Genomic DNA, 8,719 nt, shown 5'->3' on the forward strand with positions numbered 1-8,719 from the left:
GGCCCTTGTAGAAAGGTACAGTGCAGCAGAAGAGCACCCGCAACCCACAGTCGTGGAGCAACCCCACTATCCGAGGTTCCAGGACTCTTCCAGAGACGGTAAAAGGGTACCGGGGTTAAGGGGCGCTGAAGAGCGGCGACCACCTTCACGCCGCTCCAGCAACAGTGGTTCGCACACTAAGGGCAATAGCCAACATGGGGAGCCGGGAAAAGGCTCTAAGTGGGACACAGACTATGTACCTAAATGTGTAAATTGTCATGAGAGGGGCCACACAGCAAAAATCTGCCCACTAAATGATGAGCCCATGCAATGCAACAGCGTGGAACCTTATTCGCTGTTGTCCCAATGTATGGGCCCTAGCCCAGAGGACCCCTTGAATAACCATCTGTGGGCATTTGTAAAGGTTAATGGTAAGAGGGTTCGGGCACTTCTTGACTCTGGGAGTATGGTCACACTAGTGTCCGAATACCTATTGCCCATTAAGAAGAAACAGGTAAACAGTTCACAAAGAGTGGCAATTTGTTGTATACATGGGGATAATCATGAATATTCCACTGTTGATGTTTTTTTTGAAACAGAATTTGGTTCTTTAGATTTCAAGGTGGGTGTTGTACCCAAACTGGCACATGATGTGTTAATAGGGACCGACTTTCCCCATTTTCTAAAAATGTGGTCCCCAGCTCAGAATAGCGCCCAGAGTTCAATAGCAGACCATAACGAAGTGTTAGAAGAAACAAATCCTTTCCCTTTTACAGAAATGGAGGTTGACGAGGGCCCAAATAAGAAGGGGGAAAAGGAGGAGTGCTGTGAAATTCCCTTCCCCATCACTACTTTGGTAGGGAATACCCCAAATCAAGATGTTGATCAGGCACTTACCACCCCAGTACAGGATAAGACCCTCGCTGACCTAGAGGTCAGTCCTGGGAGTTTTAAGAAGGCCCAGTGGGAGGACCCCACATTAGCGGTAGCAAGGGGAAATATACGGGACCAGAATAGTACTCATGGCCAACCAGATAGGTCACTTGCTTACCCCTACTTCGAGGTAGAGAACGACCTAGTATATCGGGTTGATAAAAGAAAATCAGTTACAACTAAACAATTGTTGGTACCACGGACATTCCGTAACGTAGTATTACACCTCGCACATAGTCATCCATTGGGGGGACACCTAGGGGTGGAAAAGACAAAAGAAAAGGTTCTCCGAAGCTTTTATTGGCCTGGGGTTCTGGCAGAAATTACAAACTATTGTTCCTCATGCCCAGAATGTCAGATCACCGCCCCGTTCAAAGCATACCGCAGCCCATTGGTACCCCTTCCCATAATAGAGGTACCATTTGACCGGATTGCTATGGATCTAGTAGGACCCCTAATAAAGTCTGCTAGGGGACATCAGCATATATTGGTAATATTAGATTATGCTACCCGATATCCGGAGGCAGTTCCCCTACGTAGCACCTCTGCTAAAAACATAGCAAAAGAGTTAGTACTTCTGTTTTCCCGGGTCGGAATTCCTAAAGAGATCTTATCTGACCAGGGAACACCATTTATGTCCCAAGTAACAAAAGAGCTATGTAAACTCCTAAAAATCAAGCATCTCAGAACCTCAGTCTATCATCCACAAACAGATGGTTTAGTGGAAAGGTTCAATAAAACCTTAAAGAGCATGTTACGCCGGGCGGTCGATAAGGATGGGAAAAACTGGGACTGTTTGTTACCATACCTGTTATTTGCCATTAGGGAAGTTCCCCAGTCATCCACAGGCTTCTCCCCGTTTGAACTATTGTATGGCCGACATCCAAGGGGCTTACTGGATATAGCCAAAGAAACTTGGGAACACGAGGTTACCCCTTACAGAAGTGTAATAGAGCATGTTGCCCAAATGCAGGACCGCATTGCTGCAGTCCTACCCATAGTGAGGGAACACATGGAGAAAGCTCAAGAAGCACAAAGGAATACGTATAATAAGGGTGCTAGGGTCAGAATTTTTTTTCCAGGTGATAGGGTACTAGTTCTGGTTCCCACCGTGGAGAGTAAATTCCTTGCTAAATGGCATGGGCCATATGAGGTCTTGGAAAGAGTGGGAGAAGTAAATTATAGGGTAAGGCAGCCAGGTAGGAGGAAACCTGAGCAAATTTACCATATAAACCTACTCAAGCCCTGGAAAGATAGAGAGGTCTTGTTAACCCTAGTACCCCCAGGTCCGTCAGAGAATCAAGAAACTGACCCAGAGGTTAGCATAGCTGAAACACTGTCCGTGCATCAGAAACGAGAGGTCCAGAGTTTAGTGAGAAGGAACAAAGAAATCTTCTCTACACAGCCAGGTAAAACTAACGTAATTAAACATGACATAGTCTCTGAACCGGGGGTCCGAGTTAACCTTAAACCGTACCGAATCCCAGAGGCCAAGAGAGAGGCTATAAGTTTAGAGGTTAAAAAAATGCTAAAACTAGGCGTAATTGAGGAATCCCAAAGTGGGTGGAACAGCCCTATAGTTTTAGTCCCAAAGCCAGATGGTACAACAAGGTTTTGTAATGACTACCGGAAACTAAACGCGGTGTCAAAATTTGATACTTATCCTATGCCCAGGGTGGATGAACTTGTAGAGAGACTGGGCAAAGCCCGATATCTCACAACCCTAGACCTAACAAAAGGGTACTGGCAGGTTCCCCTCACAGAAAGGGCAAAAGAAAAAACAGCCTTCTCAACCCCAGACGGCCTCTTTCAATATAAGGTGCTGCCTTTTGGCTTACATGGAGCTCCCGCCACATTCCAAAGAATGATGGATAAAATTTTAAAACCACATGTTCGGTACGCTGCCGCCTACCTGGATGATGTGGTAATCCATAGTGAAGATTGGCAGTCCCACCTTCCAAAGGTCCAAGCTGTGCTCGACGCAGTTCGGTCTGCTGGACTAACTGCTAACCCCGCTAAATGCACTATTGGTCTGGAGGAGGCCAAGTATCTGGGGTATTCTATTGGTAGAGGGTTACTCAAACCACAAACACTCAAAGTAGAGGCGATACAAAATTGGCCAAGGCCAGTCACAAAAAAACAAGTAAGGACCTTTTTGGGGTTAATTGGCTACTATAGGAGGTTTATTCCCAATTTTGCAACTAAGGCAACCCCACTAACCGACCTCACAAAAGCAAGAGGACCGCTAATGGTAAAGTGGTCCCCCGAAGCCGAACAGGCCTTTAGAAGCCTGAAAGAAGCTCTCTGTGCCCAACCAGTGTTGGTCACACCTGACTTCTCCAAAGAGTTCGTAGTCCAAACCGACGCATCTGAGGTAGGGCTGGGGGCGGTACTCTCCCAGGAGTCTCAAGGGGAGGAGCACCCCATCCTTTATTTAAGTAGGAAACTAAATCCCCAGGAGAAAAATTACTCCATAGTCGAGAAAGAGTGTCTCGCAATAAAGTGGGCTGTAGAGACACTCAAGTATTATCTGTTGGGGAGAAAGTTCCGATTGGTCACAGATCATGCACCCCTTACCTGGATGTGTCAAAATAGGGAGAAGAACGCTAGGGTGACCAGGTGGTTCCTAAGCCTACAGCCCTTTAAATTTTCTGTGGAACACAGGTCGGGGCACAAACATGGCAATGCCGACGGGTTGTCAAGGATGCACTCCCTAATATCCATGGTCGCTCACCCCTCGAGGTCTGAGCTGGGGGGGAGGATATGTGACAGAAACCAGGGGTTGGTAATAAACTCCATATACAGGGCTCCCAGGATACTGAACAGTTTCTGTCCTGTCTAAGCTGAACAGGGCAGCCTCGTGGTACAGGCACTCCATTCCACAGTTTGTCTGCTGCCTGTTTTCTGTCACCTGTCATGCTGATTAGAGTTCAGGTATATAAGACCTGTTTCCTGTTTCCTCTGGGCCCCGCCCAAGAGCCTGGAAGGCTGCTGAACTGCAGAGGGGTGAGAAAGCCTCTTTCCCAAATCGCTTCATTCATTCTGTTAGTTTGTCTAAAGACTGCAAAGGTACTTATTTTGTTGGTGGAAGTGGACAAGCCACTTCCAACTCTGAGTCAGGGACATCTAAGTTTAAGTTATCGCTCAGACGAGCAGCTTTTTGTTTGGCTTTGTTTTCTGTTTAAACTGTGGCAGTCTCAGTGCCTGGGACTGAATAAACCAGGCATAGCCTGTTTAAAGGAACAGTACGTGACGTCTCATCATTTAACCTACCCTAAAAGACCGTGTTCTAACAGTCCCGGACAGACGGCGGAGCCCCGGAGTAAGCCGTTTGTCACATATGGTGGAGAATGCGGGCAGAGCACTAGGGGGTCTGCGGGTTGAAGAACTTTGAAAGAAAAAAAAAAAGTTTTTTTCATCCTCTGCAAACAAGATGGAAGACGTGGTGGGTGCGCTGGTACGCAATGTCGCTGCCCAGAAAGACGCGAATGAAGCCCAGCAACAGGCGAGTGAAACCCAGCGACAGCTGTTAATAGCCCAGCAAGAGACTAATGCAAACCAGCAAGAGACAAACCGCCTGCTGAGAGAGGAGCAAAAGCGGTTCGCTCAGGGCTTACAGCAGGAACTCGAGATCCTGAGGGGGACTATCAGTAACCTTCCACTGGCAGAGGCAGCCCCAGTTCCGAAAATGACCAGGGCAAGCCACTACCTTCAGAAGATGGGACCCTCGGATGATGTGGAAGCCTATCTTCTCACGTTTGAACGCACGGCACAGAGAGAGGGATGGCCAGAAGCTGAGTGGGCTGGTCTAATCGCACCCTTCCTAAGCGGCGAACCCCAGAAGGCTTACTTTGATCTAGAGCCAGCCGAAGCTAACGTCTATGCAAAATTGAAGTTCGAGATCCTCGCCCGCCTCGGCGTAACCACGGCTGTTCGTGCCCAAAGGTTTCACGCATGGTCCTTCACGATGGATAAAGCCACCCGAAGCCAGATGTATGACCTCATCCACCTCGCCCGGAAGTGGCTACAACCCGAGATCAACTCAGCAAGCCACATCGTGGAACGGTTGGTCATGGACCAGTTCTTGAGGAAACTTCCCTCTGCCTTACGCCGTTGGGTCAGTCGGAGTGACCCCCACAATGCGGATGAGCTTGTGGCCCTTGTAGAAAGGTACAGTGCAGCAGAAGAGCACCCGCAACCCACAGTCGTGGAGCAACCCCACTATCCGAGGTTCCAGGACTCTTCCAGAGACGGTAAAAGGGTACCGGGGTTAAGGGGCGCTGAAGAGCGGCGACCACCTTCACGCCGCTCCAGCAACAGTGGTTCGCACACTAAGGGCAATAGCCAACATGGGGAGCCGGGAAAAGGCTCTAAGTGGGACACAGACTATGTACCTAAATGTGTAAATTGTCATGAGAGGGGCCACACAGCAAAAATCTGCCCACTAAATGATGAGCCCATGCAATGCAACAGCGTGGAACCTTATTCGCTGTTGTCCCAATGTATGGGCCCTAGCCCAGAGGACCCCTTGAATAACCATCTGTGGGCATTTGTAAAGGTTAATGGTAAGAGGGTTCGGGCACTTCTTGACTCTGGGAGTATGGTCACACTAGTGTCCGAATACCTATTGCCCATTAAGAAGAAACAGGTAAACAGTTCACAAAGAGTGGCAATTTGTTGTATACATGGGGATAATCATGAATATTCCACTGTTGATGTTTTTTTTGAAACAGAATTTGGTTCTTTAGATTTCAAGGTGGGTGTTGTACCCAAACTGGCACATGATGTGTTAATAGGGACCGACTTTCCCCATTTTCTAAAAATGTGGTCCCCAGCTCAGAATAGCGCCCAGAGTTCAATAGCAGACCATAACGAAGTGTTAGAAGAAACAAATCCTTTCCCTTTTACAGAAATGGAGGTTGACGAGGGCCCAAATAAGAAGGGGGAAAAGGAGGAGTGCTGTGAAATTCCCTTCCCCATCACTACTTTGGTAGGGAATACCCCAAATCAAGATGTTGATCAGGCACTTACCACCCCAGTACAGGATAAGACCCTCGCTGACCTAGAGGTCAGTCCTGGGAGTTTTAAGAAGGCCCAGTGGGAGGACCCCACATTAGCGGTAGCAAGGGGAAATATACGGGACCAGAATAGTACTCATGGCCAACCAGATAGGTCACTTGCTTACCCCTACTTCGAGGTAGAGAACGACCTAGTATATCGGGTTGATAAAAGAAAATCAGTTACAACTAAACAATTGTTGGTACCACGGACATTCCGTAACGTAGTATTACACCTCGCACATAGTCATCCATTGGGGGGACACCTAGGGGTGGAAAAGACAAAAGAAAAGGTTCTCCGAAGCTTTTATTGGCCTGGGGTTCTGGCAGAAATTACAAACTATTGTTCCTCATGCCCAGAATGTCAGATCACCGCCCCGTTCAAAGCATACCGCAGCCCATTGGTACCCCTTCCCATAATAGAGGTACCATTTGACCGGATTGCTATGGATCTAGTAGGACCCCTAATAAAGTCTGCTAGGGGACATCAGCATATATTGGTAATATTAGATTATGCTACCCGATATCCGGAGGCAGTTCCCCTACGTAGCACCTCTGCTAAAAACATAGCAAAAGAGTTAGTACTTCTGTTTTCCCGGGTCGGAATTCCTAAAGAGATCTTATCTGACCAGGGAACACCATTTATGTCCCAAGTAACAAAAGAGCTATGTAAACTCCTAAAAATCAAGCATCTCAGAACCTCAGTCTATCATCCACAAACAGATGGTTTAGTGGAAAGGTTCAATAAAACCTTAAAGAGCATGTTACGCCGGGCGGTCGATAAGGATGGGAAAAACTGGGACTGTTTGTTACCGTACCTGTTATTTGCCATTAGGGAAGTTCCCCAGTCATCCACAGGCTTCTCCCCGTTTGAACTATTGTATGGCCGACATCCAAGGGGCTTACTGGATATAGCCAAAGAAACTTGGGAACACGAGGTTACCCCTTACAGAAGTGTAATAGAGCATGTTGCCCAAATGCAGGACCGCATTGCTGCAGTCCTACCCATAGTGAGGGAACACATGGAGAAAGCTCAAGAAGCACAAAGGAATACGTATAATAAGGGTGCTAGGGTCAGAATTTTTTTTCCAGGTGATAGGGTACTAGTTCTGGTTCCCACCGTGGAGAGTAAATTCCTTGCTAAATGGCATGGGCCATATGAGGTCTTGGAAAGAGTGGGAGAAGTAAATTATAGGGTAAGGCAGCCAGGTAGGAGGAAACCTGAGCAAATTTACCATATAAACCTACTCAAGCCCTGGAAAGATAGAGAGGTCTTGTTAACCCTAGTACCCCCAGGTCCGTCAGAGAATCAAGAAACTGACCCAGAGGTTAGCATAGCTGAAACACTGTCCGTGCATCAGAAACGAGAGGTCCAGAGTTTAGTGAGAAGGAACAAAGAAATCTTCTCTACACAGCCAGGTAAAACTAACGTAATTAAACATGACATAGTCTCTGAACCGGGGGTCCGAGTTAACCTTAAACCGTACCGAATCCCAGAGGCCAAGAGAGAGGCTATAAGTTTAGAGGTTAAAAAAATGCTAAAACTAGGCGTAATTGAGGAATCCCAAAGTGGGTGGAACAGCCCTATAGTTTTAGTCCCAAAGCCAGATGGTACAACAAGGTTTTGTAATGACTACCGGAAACTAAACGCGGTGTCAAAATTTGATACTTATCCTATGCCCAGGGTGGATGAACTTGTAGAGAGACTGGGCAAAGCCCGATATCTCACAACCCTAGACCTAACAAAAGGGTACTGGCAGGTTCCCCTCACAGAAAGGGCAAAAGAAAAAACAGCCTTCTCAACCCCAGACGGCCTCTTTCAATATAAGGTGCTGCCTTTTGGCTTACATGGAGCTCCCGCCACATTCCAAAGAATGATGGATAAAATTTTAAAACCACATGTTCGGTACGCTGCCGCCTACCTGGATGATGTGGTAATCCATAGTGAAGATTGGCAGTCCCACCTTCCAAAGGTCCAAGCTGTGCTCGACGCAGTTCGGTCTGCTGGACTAACTGCTAACCCCGCTAAATGCACTATTGGTCTGGAGGAGGCCAAGTATCTGGGGTATTCTATTGGTAGAGGGTTACTCAAACCACAAACACTCAAAGTAGAGGCGATACAAAATTGGCCAAGGCCAGTCACAAAAAAACAAGTAAGGACCTTTTTGGGGTTAATTGGCTACTATAGGAGGTTTATTCCCAATTTTGCAACTAAGGCAACCCCACTAACCGACCTCACAAAAGCAAGAGGACCGCTAATGGTAAAGTGGTCCCCCGAAGCCGAACAGGCCTTTAGAAGCCTGAAAGAAGCTCTCTGTGCCCAACCAGTGTTGGTCACACCTGACTTCTCCAAAGAGTTCGTAGTCCAAACCGACGCATCTGAGGTAGGGCTGGGGGCGGTACTCTCCCAGGAGTCTCAAGGGGAGGAGCACCCCATCCTTTATTTAAGTAGGAAACTAAATCCCCAGGAGAAAAATTACTCCATAGTCGAGAAAGAGTGTCTCGCAATAAAGTGGGCTGTAGAGACACTCAAGTATTATCTGTTGGGGAGAAAGTTCCGATTGGTCACAGATCATGCACCCCTTACCTGGATGTGTCAAAATAGGGAGAAGAACGCTAGGGTGACCAGGTGGTTCCTAAGCCTACAGCCCTTTAAATTTTCTGTGGAACACAGGTCGGGGCACAAACATGGCAATGCCGACGGGTTGTCAAGGATGCACTCCCTAATATCCATGGTCGCTCACCCCTCG

Source organism: Ascaphus truei, chromosome 4 (assembly GCF_040206685.1).
Source record: "Ascaphus truei isolate aAscTru1 chromosome 4, aAscTru1.hap1, whole genome shotgun sequence".
Lineage (NCBI taxonomy): Eukaryota > Metazoa > Chordata > Amphibia > Anura > Ascaphidae > Ascaphus > Ascaphus truei.